Source organism: Anomaloglossus baeobatrachus, chromosome 1 (assembly GCF_048569485.1).
Source record: "Anomaloglossus baeobatrachus isolate aAnoBae1 chromosome 1, aAnoBae1.hap1, whole genome shotgun sequence".
Taxonomy (NCBI): Eukaryota; Metazoa; Chordata; class Amphibia; order Anura; family Aromobatidae; genus Anomaloglossus; species Anomaloglossus baeobatrachus.
In genome coordinates, this window is record NC_134353.1 from 567,151,109 (window position 1) to 567,170,841 (window position 19,733).

General features: G+C 41.3%; 1 long non-coding RNA gene across 1 annotated transcript in view; it reads left to right on the plus strand.

Annotated features, from left to right (window-relative positions):
• Positions 1-19,733, plus strand: part of LOC142245108 (uncharacterized) — a 1,140,303-nt gene that overhangs the window by 730,064 nt on the left and 390,506 nt on the right. The window lies entirely within an intron of this gene.

The following is a 19,733-nucleotide window of genomic DNA, read 5'->3' on the forward strand; positions in this document are numbered from 1 at the left end:
CCAGGATGACACCGGGGTAGGTAGCAAAGTCTTTCCTGATCCCAGCTCTGTTCATCTTGGATCATTTTTAAAAAACACAGCAAGCAAGGGTTACTCCAAGCGGAGTCTCCCTTTTTTTTCCAAAAATTGTGCCCCACACACACCCACCCATTCAGTGGCAGCACTTGTGCCCTAGTTGTACACTTCACAGCTAGATTTGCATCAAGCACATTCAAAAATACGCCATACTTAACCGTCCCCAGGATGACACCTGGGTAGGTAGCAAAGTCTTTCCTGATCCCAGCTCTGTTCATCTTGGATCATTTTTAAAAAGCACAGCAAGCAAGGGTTACTCCAAGTGGAGTCTCCCTTTTTTCCAAAAATTGGGCCACACAGACACCTTATCAGTGGCAGCACTTGTGCCCTAGTTGCAAACAGGATGTTTTGATTTGCATCAAGCACATTCCAAATCCACAAGCATTTACTCTCCCCAGGATGACACAGGGGTAGTAAATTTCTTCTGGATCCATGACTTGTTCATTTTGATGAACGTTAGTCTGTCCACATTGTCACTGAACAGACGCGTGCGCTTATCTGTCAGCACACACCCAGCAGCACTGAAGACACGTTCAGAGACAACGCTGGCAGCTGGACACGACAAAATCTCCAAGGCGTAACTGGAGAGCTCTGGCCATTTTTCTAGATTTGAAGCCCAAAAGGAGCAAGGCTCCATTTGCAAAGTCATGGCATCGATGTTCATTTGGAGATACTCCTGTATCATCCTCTCCAGCCGTTGACTATGTGTCAGACTTGTTGTCTCTGGTGGCCTTGCAAAGGAGGGTCTAAAAAAATTATGAAAAGATTCCATAAAATTGCTGTTACCAGCACCAGATACAGTGTTACTGGTACGGGTAGACTGTTGAAGATGACGAGACCGTCCCATGTTTGTCAAGTTACAACTGGGAGAATCACTCCCTGCACCTGCACGGTTGTTTGGTGGAAAAGCCGAGCTAAGATCGAGTAACAGCTTCTGCTGATACTCCTGCATACGTGCGTCCCTTTCTATGGCTGGAATTATGTCACAAAATTTGGACTTGTACCGGGGATCTAATAGTGTGGCAATCCAGTAGTCATCATCACTTCTAATTTTGACAATACGAGGGTCATGTTGGAGGTAGTGCAACAAGAAGGCACTCATGTGTCTTGCGCAGCCATGCGGACCAAGTCCACGCTGTGTTTGTGGCATAGAGGTGCTACCCGTTCTTTCTTCCTCTGACATCTCCCCCCAACCTCTTTCAACTGAAATTTGACCAAGGTCTCCCTCATCTGCTGAGTCTTCCATGTCCATGGACAGTTCGTCCTCCATTTCTTCATGTTCTCCTGCACCTTCATCAACATTTCGCCTGCTACTATGCGCCCTTGTTGATCCCTGTCCCTCATGGTCCCATGCCTGCTGCGTTGGTGATGATGAACGTCTGGACCTTGGTGATGTTGTTGTCCCTTGCGCATATGAATCCCCCTGTAGTTCCTCCCCTTCCTGTTGTCCCACCCCCTGACTCCGAATAGTGTTTAGCGTGTGCTCCAGCATGTAAATGACTGGAATTGTCATGCTGATAATGGCATTGTCAGCGCTAAACATATTCGTCGCCATGTCGAAACTGTGCAGAAGGGTGCATAGGTCCTTGATCTGAGACCACTCCATCAGGGTGATTTGCCCCACCTCTGCATCTCGTTGGCCCAGGCTATACGTCATGACGTATTGCACCAGGGCTCGGCGGTGCTGCCAAAGTCGCTGTAACATGTGGAGAGTCGAATTCCAGTGTGTCGCCACATCGCATTTCAGGCGATGAACCGGCAGGCCGAAAGACTTCTGGAGAGATGCAAGTCGCTCAGCTGCGGCGGTTGAACGGCGGAAGTGAGCAGACAGTTTTCGTGCCCTGGTCAGAAGGCCACCTAGGCCGGGATAGTGTGTTAAGAATTGCTGGACAACAAGGTTCAACACGTGAGCCATACAAGGCACGTGTGTCACCTTGCCCAGGCGAAGGGCCGCACCCAGGTTTGCAGCATTGTCGCACACAGCCTTACTAGGCTGCAGGTTGAGTGGAGACAACCATTTACCAAACTTAGTCTCCAGAGCTGCCCACAACTCAGCCGCTGTGTGACTCTTATTCCCAAGACATGTCAAGCTAAAGACCGCCTGATGCCGTTGCGCTCTGCTGCCAGCATAGTAATGAGGGGTGCGTGATTCTTTCTGCGCAGTGAGAACGCTGGTGGCCTGACCAGGCAGGCTTGGGGTGGAGGTGGAGGACCCAGATGAGGTGGAGGAGGCAGAAGCAGTGGCGGAACTTGGACAGACAGAGGATTGACACACAAGTCGTGGGGACGTCAAGACTTGTGCAGCAGACCCTTCACCATCTATCACCATAGTTACCCAGTGCCCAGTCAGCGACATGTAACGTCCCTGTCCATGCTTACTGGTCCAAGTATCGGTGGTGAAATGCACCCGTTCACACACAGAGTTTCTCAAGGAAGCGGTGATGTTGTGTGCGACATGCTGGTGTAGCGCGGGCACACCTTTCTTAGAGAAGTAGTGGCGACTAGGCATCTGGTACTGGGGCACAGCGACAGACATAAGGTCTCAAAAATCCTGTGTGTCCACCAGGCGGAAAGGCAGCATTTCGGTAGCCAAGAGCTTACAGAGGGATAGAGTCAACCTCTTAGCTTTGTCATGGGTCGCAGGAAATGGCCTTTTATTTGACCACATCTGAGGGACAGAGATCTGGCTGCTGTGTGTAGACGGTGTTGAGTAGGGTGTCCCTGGAAAAATGCAGGTTTGTGAGGAAAGTGCAGGCGGAGACATGATGTTGCCTTCATCCAACGTTGGTGCTATCGATATCTGAGAGAGCTGTACACACTCACTTGTTTCCCCTTCCAAACCAACTGACGACCTACCAAGCAAACTGCCTGTTGCGGTTACAGTGGTGGAAGTTGTGCGTGGAAAACCAGGTGTGACAGCTGTCCCCACAGTCTTAGAAGATGAAGAGTGCGCGGATGCACTGGAAGGGGCAGGTCGTGGATGGTTCGCTCCGCTAGGCCGCATTGCAGCACGGTGAGCTTCCCACCGGGACCTATGATATTTATTCATGTGACGATTCATGGAAGAAGTTGTCAAACTGCTGAGGTTTTGACCTCTACTAACAGAATCACGACAAATTTTACACATCACATAATTTGGGCGATCTTTTTCTATGTCAAAAAATGACCAGGCTAGGCAAGGCTTAGAGGGCATGCGACCTGCTGAGCCCCCCCCGACTAGTGTTCAGAGGCAGAGTGGTGGCTGATGATGCAGTTGTAGACGTGCTACCAGTGCTCCGACTCTGTCCAGGAAGGCGCAAGGTAACTTCGTCGTCGGTTGCATCCTCCTCCACAGCCTCTGTTGACCTCCTCGAGTGCCTGACTGGGGGTTGACAGTAGGTGGGATCTAGAACTTCATGATCAATAGTTGTGTTTGCACTCCCCTCCCCCTCAGACCGAGCCTCTTCTTGCCCTGATTGTATATTTAAGTTGTCATCCCAATCTGGTATCTGCGTCTCATCGTCATCAGTATGTTCCTCATTGTCTATAACCACATGTGTTACAGTTGGTGACAAAGGGTCAACATTATGCTCAGAAACTTGGTCCTCACAGCCTGAATCAGAGTCACAAAGGTTCTGGGCATCACTGCAGACCATTTCCTGGTCTGTACTCACTGTAGCTTGGGAGCAGACCTCTGATTCCCAGGCTATAGTGTGACTGAACAGCTCTGCAGACTCAGCCATCTCAGTTCCACCATACTGTGCAGGGCTGATGGAGATTTCAGAGCTGGGAGAAAGCAAGTTTGATTGGGATGACAACTTAGAGGACTGGTGTTTTTTTGATGCGATACTTGAAGTGGCTGAGAGGGCACTTGTTGGACCATTTGAGATCCATTCAAGCATTTTCCTTTTTTGGCCATCATCTACCTTTGTTCCTGTTGTTCGTGTCCGTAAAAAAGGGAGCACATCGGATTGTCCACGGTAAGTAGTAGACATCTTACTTTTGCTGGTAGATGGTCTATCTTCAGCAGATGATCATGGAGCTTTGCCACCTTCCCCACGGACAAACCCTTTTTTTCCTTTTCCACCACGCCTCTTCCCCTTTCCACCAGAATCTGTCATTTTGCCACTCATGTTGATTGCGACAAGATTGTGCACTGAAAATGTGGTAGTAAAAATTGAGAGGTGGCGTAGATTGCAGCGGTGGTCTAGCTTTATTAACAGCAGAATAATAAAGAACAAATATCCCTGACAATGCAACTACGGCCCTTAAACTGGCAGCATAAATTGCTAGTATAATGGCTTAGTTATAATGAGTTGGAGTGTGCAATGCAGGCAGACGTGCTGCAAATATCTGTGCACTACTGGGACTATACAGAAGTCCAATAGCCACGTTTAGGATGCCACTAGGTACACTCAGTGTTTGCTAGTATAATGGCTTAGTAACTATCAGTTTGAGTGTGCAATGCAGGCAGACGTGCTGCAAATATCTGTGCACTACTGGGACTATACAGAAGTCCAACAGCCACGTTTAGGATGACACTAGGTACACTCAGTGTTTGCTAGTATAATGGCTTAGTAACAATGAGTTTGAGTGTGCAATGCAGGCAGACGTGCTGCAAATATCTTTGCACTACTGGGACTATACAGAAGTCCAACAGCCATGTTTAGGATGCCACTAGGTACACTCAGTGTTTGCTAGTATAATGGCTTAGTAACTATCAGTTTGAGTGTGCAATGCAGGCAGACGTGCTGCAAATATCTGTGCACTACTGGGACTATACAGAAGTCCAACAGCCACGTTTAGGATGCCACTAGGTACACTCAGTGTTTGCTAGTATAATGGTTTAGTAACTATCAGTTTGAGTGTGCAATGCAGGCAGACGTGCTGCAAATATCTGTGCACTACTGGGACTATACATTAGTCCAATAGCCACGTTTAGCATGCCACTAGGTACACTCAGTGTTTGCTAGTATAATGGCTTAGTTATAATGAGTTGGAGTGTGCAGAGGACAGGAGGGTACAGTGCCAGGGTTGTGGGGCTCTGGGTAGAGGAATGGAAGCCTGCCTTTCTATTCCCTCCTAATGGGGAAATGCAGCGAGGAAATCCCTGACCTTAGCTACACAGACACTGTCTCTGTTTTCAGGACCTGTCACCTATGGCTCTGACCCTGCCGGTACGAGCCCTTAAAAGGACTCATAGAAAGTGCTCTCCCTAAGCTGTCCAGTGCTGTGTAGGGAGCGCATACAGCAGTATCGGTGATAGGACTCAGGATGGAGCTGCGCCAGTGATGTCTGACACCAAGGACGCAGAAGAGATAATGGCGTCCGGACGGGCAGATACTCGTTTTTATAATGCAGGGACATGTGACATGGACATTCTATCACACATGCCGTTGCTTCTCTGGCTAGAAGTCCACTTAGCTGTGTGTGTCTGGGATTGGCTGACATGCTGACCCTCCCCACTACACGCGCGCGCTTAGGGAAGGAAGACAAGGAAAAAAAAAAAAAATGGCGATCGCCATTATCCATACAGCAGTGATCTGAATGCGCTGTTCCCGCACACTATACACTGAAATTTCATAATAGTGTGAGTCACAGAGTGACTTACACTATTACAGTGGAAAGCCAGCTAGGAATTAGCTGTTTTTTTTCTGCTAGAACCGTTCTCGAACGTATCTAGAACTATCGAGCTTTTGCAAAAAAGCTCGAGTTCTAGAACAGGCCCCAAAATCACTCGAGCCGCGAACTGGAGAACCACGAACCTAGAACCGCGCTCAACTCTACTCCTTATTCCCCACGAGAGCCAACCTTCCTATAATGTGCATTTGCTGGCACAGACTGGCATAGGATTCAATTCCAGGTCATCGGCACTCTTTGAGGAAAGTGAAGTTCACTGGCGCAAGTCTGTGCTTCAACCGTACAGGCTCAATATTTCCTGTGCCGGATGGATGACATAGGAGACATAATCCATGACCATTAGGAAGCAGAGAGGAGGTGATGAACACAGTCTAGAGATGCCCACTTTGCCACGTATAGCATATGGCGTGGAAGATTTATATAATGTATTTTCTTTGATCTGCGCAATAACCGAGGGCTTGAACACATATATTGCTGGACTGCTATGTAAGAGGGATTAATAGTGATGATTTTAGTTTATATGGAGAAATTAAAGTGCTGCATTCCTTTTAATGAATTATGTGCATCTTTCTTCTGCGATCCCACTCATTAAAAGGAACCTGTCCTGGAAAAACACACAATTAAGCATTAGAGCCGGCTTTCAGTCAATATAGGAAATTTTGTTACAGCCGCCACTCACTATGCACTGAGCGATAAGTCACACCGCTCCAGCACCACCCCGATAACTGGAAGCTGAATACTGTTATTCAGCTTCCAGTTATTATTATTATTATTATTACTGCCGGTAAGAATAAATTCACTTCACCAGGTAGTGGGGTTCCCAGTGTAGGTGCCAGGAAGTTTCAGAACACTACTAACCACCAAATTAACCCCATACGTGCAGAATACTAGTATTTTTTCACATGACAGGTTCATATGTTCATGGTGGTCCATTAAATTTACAAAAAAATTTGATTTTATGTACAGTACATGTTCAGAATGGATGTATATTTTAATGAGCCAGACACTAGTGATTGGCAAATCTTGTCAATTTCAAATTTGCCAGCTGAATTTTGCTAGGAAATTTATTTCACAGCAAAATGATTTGCAGCAAATTGAAAGTAGTCCAATGCTTTCAATTGCCTTTAAAAGGCATGTATGTAAGCAGCTCTATAGCCATACTGATGAAGCAAGCAGCATTTGCCAGATATGTGTCATCCTTGGTGCTCATCTCTCTCCCTATCAATTAAATCTGTATTATTCACTTTTCCTCAAACACTATCATTAGTTTCATTAGTGTGTTATAGCTTCCTCTTGCTATATATTTGCCAAAGATGTGAGCCATGATGCCCTATCACTGTCCAGATTCACCATAAAATGGCTGCTGTAATCTTGCTTTTGCTTTATTACAGACTATGGTAATCTCTGATTGGCTGTGTTTTACCATGTGAAGTCGTAGCTGTAAGCTATTATGGGAAAGCCAGCCTTGCTGCCCCCAGGGACATGGGATCCATTTCTGACTGATGCAATAGTCTAAAATGTGTAAAATGGCAGCAACTGGTGTAGGCAAATCATGCAAAGCCAATTGTATGTTTATTCAAATTAGTCAAGTGCAGCGAATTCATAAAAATTTGACACAAGTTTGATTGTTTCATCTAAATTGACATAAGTTGTGTTAGAAAACAAAAGACTTTAAGGGAATCTGTCAGGTCCCCTATGTCCTCCAACCCAGCAGCATTCACATATGTATGCCAAAATTCATTGCCTAACTAGTCCTGTATAATGGTTAAAAGTGCTATAGGAGACAGTAAGCGCAAATAGGGTATAATCGTAAAACACTTTTGGCAAAGGTGCGGTAAGGGTAGACTCATCTGGTGTGATTGTAAGAGTCACAACTACTGCAATGGCGTAAATATGGCTGCAGCAGAACCCACGTGGAGATGCAGGTCAAATATATAGAGAAAAGGGTTAATAAACCACGCTGCCATAGAAAGGAGAAATGGTTTATTAACTCTTTTCTCTATATATTTGACCTGCAGCTCTGTATAATGTTATTCACTAATATTAATATTTAAAAAATTTGTAAAGTGTGCTGTTTCTATGCTAATTGGGGCATTGACTAGTTGAAGCGGCTATGGGTGTGATAACATGATTTCTACAAGCTGGCGTCACCTCAGCTTCCTGAGATCTTTCACATGCGCAACTCATTTCAGCAGTATCAGTGTGCCTCTGAAGTTGGGTGTATGGGTCCTGGCTTCAGCGAGGCACACTGTACATGACCAGCAGTGCAGAATCTGTTCTTTCGATCATACGCAGTGTGTCTCTTTGAAGCCGAGATGCATACACCCGATTCTGAGGCACACTGACGCTGCTGAAATGAGCCACATGCATGTGCAAGATTTCCAGGAACTGTTGGTGACGCCTGCTCATGGAAATCCTATTATCACACCCACGGGGGCATAATATGCAAAAAGGGATGACTAGTCTGGGGAAATAATGAGCCTTCGACAGTGCACTTTTTAAATATTTTTTTAAACATTATTTTAATAAATAGCATAGTTATCGAAAAGGGGTTGTTCAAGTAGTGAACAACACCTTTAAGATTGCCACACTATTTATATGTTTTAAGAAGCTCAAAATTGCATTTCATTTCAGGAAAATCGCATATTTTTATAATGTACTCAGTTGTATTAATATTATTTCCATCCTTTTAGTGAATATGACATTCACAATATCGATGCACTTGGTATAAACTGACCACCTATGTACCTTAAAAGCATTAAGTGCATAAACATTTAATAGGTGATTCAAACATAAGAGGGTGGATGTATATTCATGTATATATTGCACTGATATACCTTTTAGTCATTTTCGTCTTGCTTTCCGTCTTGTTTGATCAACATATGGCATGATAATTTGCTGTGGAGGCTTTCTTCTGTACTCTCAAGACACATGAATTCATTATCTAATCATGTCTATTTTGAAAGTGCTCAAAAGTGTACACATATAACTCATATCTTGAAGATGCGAATGAGCTACTAGTCTAAAAATATCAATCTCCAGAAACAAACACCAGCAGGAGCAAAAGAAAACTGACATGTATTTTTTTTACTCCATGTGTTCTTCATAACGGCAAAAATAGATGTTTTTAATCTGCGAAGAACATTAAAAATGATATACATTTTGTATCACGCTTTGTGACCTACTAATTAAGTAGGAAAAGAGGAGACAAAGCTAACTCTTTCATTTTCAACATTATGCAGTAGTATCTTGGGGTCAAGTAATTACAGATGTATCAAATTAATTTTATTTATTTTATTTTAACATATTTTCATATGAGACAAATTCTGTAACTTAACACAAATTTCCATTGTGGACACTTTTAAATGTTGCAATTTTAGGAAAGAAGGACGATTAGAGGTTATTCTGGGCTGTCGGTCAAAATTGATGCTACGCGTTATTCCAAAACCTGTAGTTTAGTTCAACGGGTTTCGAAGCTGCCTCACCAGGAAAAAAAGAATATCACAATACAACAACAGAAAACCACCCATCTACCATCCTTCTTTCCTACTGATTGGCTTTTTGAGCCTATGGATCAGTAGCAGTGGTCATTTACATGCCCCATTTAATCCACGACGTGAGCATATATGGTAATCTTTTTCCTTTTTTCTGTTGGATAAAACCCATTGTGTTGTTTCTTCCTCATAATAATATTGTATTTCTAAGATGGTGATATATAGATTACATATAGGTCCAATTATAAAAAAATAAAATAATAAAAAGAAAATAAAGAATAAACAAACAATAGACAATAAAAAATATTCAACTCATATCTTATAAGGACAAAGAAATAGAAAGAATAAAGTATGGTGTAAGAAACCAATAGAAAACAGAAAGTAGAGAAAAACTGGATAATTGGCGCATACATTTGCGTGAATTTCAATACTGGATAGCTTGCAAATGTGAAAAAAAAAATGTAGGGGAGAGTTGAGAGAGAAACCCTAGCTGACCATAAGAGCTGATACTATCCATGGAAGAGAGATAGAGATTGAGGACTTTGCTCAGCAGAATATCTTAAACACCACAAAAGAGAAAAAGCAACAGATGATCAAAAGTTATTACATTTTGCAGGAGAGAGAAAGAACCCTACTTATCATGAGAGCTTATACTGTACAGGAGGGTAAGAGGGAGAGGACCCCACTGACGATAAGAGCTTACACTGTACAGGAGAATGAAAGAGAGAGGACCTTGTTGACCATAGGAGCTTACATTCTACAGGAAAATGAGAGAGAGAGGACCTTGATGACCAAAGGAGCTTACACTCTACAGGAGAAAGAGAGAAGACTAAGACCCCACTGGCCATAAGAGCTTACACTCTAGATGAGAGCTAGAGAGGGAGAGAGGACCATGATGACCATAAGAGCTTACACTCTACAGGAAGAAAAGAGAGACAGGGCCCTGCTGATCATAAGAACTTACACTCTACAGGATAGAAGACCCCTCTGCCCATAAGAGTTTAGACTCTACAGGATAGAGATGATCCCACTTACAATAAGAGCTTACACTGTACAACAAAAAGAGAAGACCCCTCTGCCCATAAGAGCTTACACTCTTCAAGAGGAAGAGAAAAAGATGCAAACGATTCTGCGGCCGATAACTGCTGATCTGTGAAGGCCAAGGTACTGACCCCCACTGTACAAGGTATGGTAATCTGTGAAATGTCATAGCTTCAGAGTATTATGTGGAAGACCACGTGGCAAAACATAATGATGTTATCTCATTCTTCCATACTCCAGTAGTGTGAGAAATGGTATTGAGAAACTTTGGTTTAATTGCAAATCAAATCTCAAAATGTTCGAATTCTCAAGAAACAACAAATTTCAGGAAATAATACTCAAATGTAAACCTCTGGAGATCAATCTGCTCATCTTTACTGTTTAGTATAATTAAAGTCTCTTAATTTCTAACGAGATAATATTCTTGAACTGTATCTACAAAGCATGCACCTAAACCACGTGATATGTTCAAGCATGGTATGCACTAGGGCTTATGAACACCTTTGATGTGGACTACAATGGATAATAAAGGGCGACTCTGGTATACAGATCAACAATGGATTGTATTCAAATATGTATTTACACATTTTTGTATACCACTTGTGATCCTTAAGAATGTGTCCTTGTATTTGCAGAGGATTCCTAATATTTTTGTATGGGTTGTACAGGTTTGGATTTATAGAGAGCTGACAGGTTATTAACCCCTTCAGCCCCCGGGCACTTTTCGTTTTTTGCGTTTTTGTTTTTTGCTTCTTTTCTTCCAAGAGCCGTAACTTTTTTATTATTCCGTCAATCTTGCCATATGAGGGCTTGTTTTTTGCAGGACGAGTTGTACTTTTAAAAGAAATCATAGGTTTTACCATATAGTGTACTGGAAAACAGCAAAAAAATTCCAAGTGTGGAAAAACTGCAAAAAAAGTGTGATCGCACAATAGTTTTTGGGATGTTTTATTCGCTGTGTTCACTTTATGGTAAAACTGATGTATCTATGTGATGCCTCAGGTCTGTGCGAGTTTGTAGACACCAAACATGTATAATTTTACTTGTATTTAAGGGGTTAAAAAAAATCACAAATTTGTCCAATAAAAGTGGCGTACGTTTTGCGCCATTTTCCGAAACACATAGCGTTCTCATTTTTCAGGATCTATGGCTCAGTGATGGCTTATTTTTTGTGTCGCGCGATAACATTTTTAATGGTAGCATTTTTGCACAGATGCTACGTTTTCATCGCCTGTTATTGCATTTTGTGTAAAACATGCGGCAACAAAAAAACGTAATTTTGGCGTTTGGAATTTTTTTGCCACTACGCCGTTTACCAATCAGATTAATTGATTTTATATTTTCATAGATCGGGCATTTATGAATGTGGAGATACCAAAGATGTGTATATTTATTTATTTTTTAACCCTCTAATTTTCAATGGGGTGAAAGGGGGGTGATGTGAACTTTTAGGTTTTTTTCTTTTTTTTTATTTTTTAAAACTTTTTTTTTACTTTTTTTTATTTTACTAGTCCCCCTAGGGGGCTATAGCGATCAGCAATCTGATCGCTGATCGCTATCTGCTGATCACAGCTATACAGCTGTACTGCAGAAATAGTCACTTTCTTTTTCCCTCTGCTCCCGGCCGTGGAAAAATGAAAGTGAAACTTCGTAGCTGCAGGCGTCATCACATGACCCTGTGCTACGATGGCAACCACCGATAGTCACGTGATCACGCACGTGACTTCCGGTGGGGGCGGCGGTAACTAAAAAACATGGCCGCGCGCATTTAGATTTTGCTGCCAGACTTTGGCAGCAAGATTTAAGGGGTTAATGGCCGCGGGTGGAAGCGATTCCACCCGCGGCTAGCAGGCACACATGTCAGCTGTTGAAAACAGCTGATATGTGTGCCGACCGCCGCCGCCTGCCCGCGGCAGGGGGCGGGGCTTAACGGGACATGATCCATGACGGATAGATCCGTCCAAGGTCGTGAAGGGGTTAATAAGCAGCCTTAATTAGGGACAGTCTCACTATTTGCTAATACAGTATCTATGTTTTACTCTTCAACCCTGCAACATTGCAACAAATAAATAGAAAAATAGCCATAACAGCCAGGAATATGCCAGCCCCTTTCAGCCATCTCTGCTTGATTGACAGGTGATGCTTTCTATTTGTATTGGAAGAAGCCTGTTAACCTTGCTGAGCAGGGAAAAATAAACTGTCAGAGACCCATACTATTGACATCCTCAGCAGTTTACAGAGAATAGGTCAGAAGAAAATTACCTATTGTTTAAACCAGATTTTTATGTTCATTTCTGTTTTTGGGCAATGTATTTTTTTCATGTCACAATCTGTTGTTAAATAAAAAATAGACAACTTGCAATCTTAACACAGACCTCTGGCTCTGTTACCTTCCAATTGGTTTAGTTCATGTATGCTACATCAGGGCTTATACTTCAGTCACATCCAGAGCTACACAACGTCTGTATAATACACAGTGTATCTCACAATTACTCAATAATCCTAACAATATATACATATACAATATATAATTTAAGCTATTTATCCTAATTCTTTTTTTTATACTGTGATTTTTAAGCCCTATGTTGAGGACATGTCATAAAGGTGTGATTTTAAAAAGGGGCTTGATTTATGTCCACATAAATTTCAGGCAGTCCTTTTTAGTAGGTTTATATAAAAATATGATAGATAGATAGATAGATAGATAGATAGATAGATAGACAGATAGATAGTAGATAAATAGATAAATAATAGATGGATAGATAGATATATAGATACTGTAGATAGATAGATGATAGATAGATAGACAGATAGATAGATAGATAGAGAGATAGATAGATACTAGATAATTAGATAGATAGATAGATGTGGATAGATGATAGATAGATAAATAGATGGAAAGACAGATACAGTGCCTTGCGAAAGTATTCGGCCCCTTTGAATTTGTCAACCTTTTCCCACATTTCAGGCTTCAAACATAAAGATAAAAAAAATTAATGTTATGGTGAAGAATCAACAACAAGTGGGTCACAATTGTGAAGTTGAACGATATTTATGGCTTATTTTAAAATTTTGTAAAAAATAATAAACTGAAAAGTGGGACGTGCAATATTATTCTTCCCCTTTAAGTTAATACATTGTAGCACCAGATTTTGCTGCGATTACAGCTGCAAGTCACTTGGGGTATGTGTCTATCAGTTTTGCACATCGAGAGGCTGAAATTCTTGCCCATTCTTCCTTTGCAAACAGCTGGAGCTGAGTGAGGTTGGATGGAGAGAGTTTGTGAACAGCAGTTTTCAGCTCTTTCCACAGATTCTCGATTGGATTCAGGTCTGGACTTTGACTTGGCCATTCTAACACCTGGATATGTTTATTTGTGAACCATTCCAATGTAGATTTTGCTTTATGTTTGTGATTATTGTCTTGTTGGAAGACAAATCTCCATCCCAGTCTCAGGTCTTTTCCAGACTCCAACAGGTTTTCTTCAAGAATAGTCCTGTATTTTGCTCCATACATGTTCCCATCAATTTTAACCATCTTCTCTGTCCCTGCTGAAAAAGCAGGCCCAAATAATGATGTTGCTACCACCATGTTTGACAGTGGGGATGGTGTGCTCAGTTTGATGAGCTGTGTTGCTTTTACGTCAAACATATTGTTTGGCATTGTGCCCAAAAAGTTTGATTTTGGTTTCATCTGACCAGTGCACCTTCTTCCACATGTTTGGTGTCTCTCCCAGGTGGCAAACTTTAAACAACACTTTTTATGGTTTTCTTTGAGAAATGGTTTTCTTCTTGCCACTCTCCCATAAAGGACAGATTTGTGCAGTGTACGACTGATTGTTGTCCTATGGACAGACTCTCCGACCTCAGCTGTAGATCTCTGCAGTTCATCCAGAGTGATCATGGGCATATTGGCTGCATCTCTGATCAATCTTCTCCTTGTTTGACATGAAATTTTTGAGGGACGGCCAAGTCTTGGTAGATTTCCAGTGGTATTTTAATATGATCATTAAACTTCCATTTTAATATGATCATTTGCACAGTGCTTCTTGGAATGTTTAAAGTTTTGGAAATCTTTTTGCAACCAAATCCAGCTTAAAACTTCTCTACAACAGTATCACGGACCTGCCTGTTGTGTTCCTTGGTCTTCATGATGCACTCCTCTGTGCTTTAAACAGAACACTGAGACTATCACAGAGCAGGTGCATTTATACGGAGACTTGATTACACACAGGTGGCTTATATTTATCATCATTAGTCATTTAGGGCAACATTGGATCATTCATAGATCCTCAATGAACATCTGGAGTGAGTTTGCTGCACTGAAAGTAAAGGGGATGAATAATATTGCATGCCACACTTTTCAGTTATTTATTTTTTACAAAAATTTAAAATAAGCAATAAAATATCGTTCATCTTCACAATAGTGTCCTACTTGTTGTTGATTCTTGTAACGCCTGCCTGGATCCACAGACTCAGATGGGCTGTAATGGGGAGGCTAGAGTGAAGCCACTCACCAAGCACAGAACCCTGAAAGCCTTTAACCCCTATACAGGGATTTGGAATTACACAGGGCCCTGGTGATCACTACCTGTGGAAGGCTGCAGTCCGATGAGAGAAGTAGGCAGGCAGGGTCCAACCAGGAATTGTGGAACAGGGACAGAATCGGCAGGCAATGACGTAGTCAGCAAACGTAGTAGAGGTCAAATCCGGATCGGGCAGCGAGGTACAAAAACAGTAGGCAGGAGGGTAGTCAGAAAACACGCAGAAGTCAGCACACAGGAATAACCAAACAGAATAGGACGTAACAGGAGCCAGGAAAATCAGAACTATCTCTGGCAGTGGTCATGTGACATGAGGGGGAATAAGAAGGGTGTGGTGTCTTCCCATTGGCTGTAGCTGAACTCTGGCAACTTCAGCTGGAAGACACATGCCACCCACAGTCAGCCAGCGGTACTGCAGATACCAAGATAACCCAGCCCAGTGGATGATCGGAGCCTGCGCTCACCGGTGCCGCTGGCATCGACTCCTCTCCCATCACCAGCACCATCCACGGCAGGAACACGACGTCGCCTGGCGATTGGAGCAGAAGTCGCTGGAGCAGACTCCCGCGGTGATGTAACAATTCTTCACCATAAGATTAAAAGTTATATCTTTATTTTTGAAGCCTGTGTGTGGGAAAAGGTTGAAAAATTCAAGGGGGCTGAATAATTTTGCAAGGCACTGTGGATGGTTCATAGAAGGTATGAGAGAGATAGATAGATAGATAGATAGATAGATAGAAAATTGGAACAGCACATTAAAAAACAAGAGATGGATGCAAGACCTCCCAAAACACCATTTATCTAAAGGTAGATAATATAATAGTAAAATAGGAGGCAGTACTCCAGAAACAAAGTGGTAAAAAGTGGACTTTAATTGCTCATGTTGCATGGCGATGTTTCGGCTGTTTCCAAACTTAATCAAGCCAATAGAGAGATGGATAGCAGATAGAGAGATACTAGATAATATACAGATGGATAGGTAAATGATAGATAGATATATACATAGATAGATAGATAGATACATAGAGGGATGGATAGATAGATAGATAGATAAGAGATAGATAGATAATGGATAGATAGATACATAGATAGATAATGTATAGATAGAACATGGATAGATAGATAGATAGATAGATAGATGGATTGATAGATAATAGGTGGATAGATGGATAGATGGATAGATAGATAGATAGATAGATAATGGATAGATAGAAAGAGGGAAAAATTCATAGATAGATAGATAGATAGATAGATAATGGATAGATAGAAAGAGGGAAAAATTCATAGATAGATAGATAGATAGAAGATAGATAGATTACATATAGATAGATAGAGATAGAAGATAGATAGATTAATTATAGATAGATAGATAGATAGATAGATGCCATTGGTGTATGTAACTGCAATGTGGCCATTTCTACGTCCAAGCCAGGTGCCCTGTTGCATTTGCTGAGCTCTGGGGCTGCAGAGGGCCCATATACTGTTCTTGCACAGGGGCCCTTGTCTGTGTCTGCTAGTGGGTGATAAATAAAGACAGACAATTTGTAACGTTACTGTGGGTGGAAACTAACAATTGCTTGGCATCGCTGAGGATACTAAAATGATATTGAAGGAGCAGGCAACAATCTGGGAATAATAACAGCTAGAGAGAAATATAATTTAGATACCATGAAATTGACTAAAGGATGACACATAGCAGAACAAAAAGTAAATAAGGATTTTAAAGAGCTCTTTATACTACATAATGTACAGTACAAATAACATAAGTCCATTAGGGGATTTGACAATTACTTTCTAGGAGAACAGAAAGTGATGTTATGAAATTGCTTTAGCCATGGCTAATACTACTGGAACAAACACGGAAGGAAATAAAACAGCTATGTAATGTATTCAACAATATGTAACACATCTTCTACATTGTAGCTTCATACTCTAATTGCTGCACTCCGTACAACTGTAAAAGCTATTGTAAGACACATGTATGTATGGCATTTTAACTGTGGGTCATCCAAAAGTAGCCATATACACAAGTACTGCATATATAAGAGAACTGCAGTTATAACACCTCAGAGCCTTCACTCTACCCTAGCGGAATGAGGTATAAAAGTATACTTAAGGCAATCTGTCACCAGGTTTTTGCTCCCCATCTGAGAACAGTGTACTGTAGAAACAGATACCCTGATTCCAGCGATATGTCACTTACTGAGCTCTTTGCTGTCATTTTGATAAAATCAAGGTTCTCTTCTGCAGATCTAGCCATTATACAGAGCTCATGAAGATACTGGACTACCTGCAGCACACTAAGTAGTCCTCTAATGATAATCTGCTGCTGATTACACAGTAATTTTATCAAAACTTCACTAAGCAGCCCAGTAAGTGACACATCGCTGGACCCAGGTTTTCTGCCCCTACATTATCCTGCTCTTAGATTAGGTGGCAAAACCTGGTGACAGATTCCCTTTAAACTGCAGAAAATTAGTCACCTTTTCTAATTTTTGTTTTTACAGTTGCCAAATCCTTACCTCAATACTAATTGTTAGATTTAGGCCTATACGCAGTTTACGCAGAAAGCTGGCAATTAATCCTATGGGTGGGGTTATGCAGAGCTCATCATTCAGACAACTGGAAGATCTGCAATAAGGAAAAACTGTGAATTCATAAAAACTCCAGCAAGCAACCCAGTAAGTGATATATTCCTGGAATCTGGGTCTGTGCCCATTCATCATTCTGTTCTCAGATAAGATTAGGTAAGGGAGCTAAATCCTGGTGATTTGTTAACAGATTCCTATTAAGGCATATATAAAGTTTTAGCCAACCTTTCATTTAAAGGGAATCTGTCAGTAGGTTTTTACTTTGTAATGTGAAAACAGCATGAGGTAGGGGCTGAGACACAGATTTCTGTGCTGTTTCACTTATTAGGCTATGTGCTATTGTTCCCACAAAACAATGGTTTTATCACTAGGAGATTATCAGGACTCCTTTGTACATGAGCCCTGGTCCAACCTCGCCTCCTCCTCTGATAAGCATCTCACTGTCAAGACACAATGAATACACAAAGCTGTGGTGTGGGCGGAGTTAGCTTTCTGAGCTCTGCTACATTCTACATCTCAGAACTCTGATTGGGTCACATCTGCTTTACCCAGTAATCTAAGTAATACATTGTTGGAATCAAGATCTATTTTCCTACATTATGATGCTCGCAGATGAGGTAGCAAAAATCTTGTGACAGATTCCTTTTAGCTGGCATACTCACCTATGTAATAGAAGTAACAGAATTAATATTTTTTAAAAAGTTAAACCTCTCAATACAGACTACTGTATGTGGATTCCTCGTCATGACTGTAAATTTTATAATACACATACATTCTCATGAAAAAAAAAATTGACATATCAGTTCTGCTGGAAATCCAAACAATAGAAACACTTCACTAGTGACTCTTTAAAGGTCTGCAATTTAGCTAATTGTTTCTTTCTTCTTTGTAAAAGGATTTTGAACCTTTTAAGATTCCAAGGCCACAAGAGAATTAAATCCCACTATTAATTTAATTATACAAGTCAGTTAATTACAATAAGCAGACACAAAACAAAGAAACTGACAAAGTGATCCAAACCATCAGCACTTCACCTGCCCCAGTATAGATTTACGGCATCTCTACGTGTCTTGCACGGCAGACTTATTTAATAAGTATTCAGCACAATGGCAGAGAAGTCTACATTTCTTAATATGCACATCAATCACTTTCCTTCTGCTTGTAAATAAAAGCTGATTCATCAATGCTTGATGAGAATGCAAGGTTTTGAAGATTATATTTCAGGTATTATTATTATTTTTATTACTACATATGTATATGTCTTTGTTAGTTAGTTTGAAATAGGAGACAGTTATCAAAAATAAATGATAGGGTTATCCATTACTTGGACAACCACTTCTCAATCAGCATGTTTGCCCTCGTTAGTATGAAAATATTTATATTGGCCTCCGGTGTCTGCACTCGCTCACCTGGGGCTTATGTGACGCTATGTTAATTGATCCCTGTGCCCAATCAGCACTGTCTTCTCTTTCCCCGCATTCGGATGTACCAAACATCAAGAGGCAGTTAGCGGCCAGCCACTGCTCTGACTTCCTCTTGATGTTTAATTCATTCGAAGGCAGGGAAAGAGAAGACAGTGCTGATTGGGCACAGGGCTCACATAACATAGCGTCACATAAGCCCCAGGAGAGCGAGTGCCAACAACACTGGAAAGGCACCGACATATAAGTGTTTTTATATTAAGAAGGGCAAATATGCTGATTGAGGATAGTGGACAATCACTTAAAGCAATTTTTTCAGACAAACGGAATCTCAAAGACATGGACAAATGTACAATATTAAAGTTGTATGGCACAAAAGGACTGTTAATTGACGAAACATGAAAAAAAAAATGCTTGCTGTACCAAATTGTTAAATTATGTATATATACAATAAATATAATATATACATATATATATATATAAATATATATATATATATATATATACACAAATGGTGAGGTGTTAATACAAGAAAGTGTAGGTACTGTCCCAATTGAGTACACCTTGTCGCGGTGGGATGAGTTTACGCTTTTTTGATCAAAAATGGTGTTTACTAAGTAACCTATGTTTATTTATATGCATTATTCTGTTAACCCCTTCAGCCCCCGGGCACTTTCCGTTTTTGCGTTTTTGTTTTTTGCTCCTTTTCTTCCGAGAGCCGTAACTTTTTTATTATTCCGTCAATCTTGCCATATGAGGGCTTGTTTTTTGCGGGACGAGTTGTACTTTTAAATGAAATCATAAGTTTTACCATATAGTGTACTGGAAAACGGCAAAAAAATTCCAAGTGCGGAAAAATTGCAAAAAAAGTGGGATCGTACAATAGTTTTTGGGATATTTTATTCACCGTGTTCACTTTATGATAAAACTGATGTATCTATGTGATGCC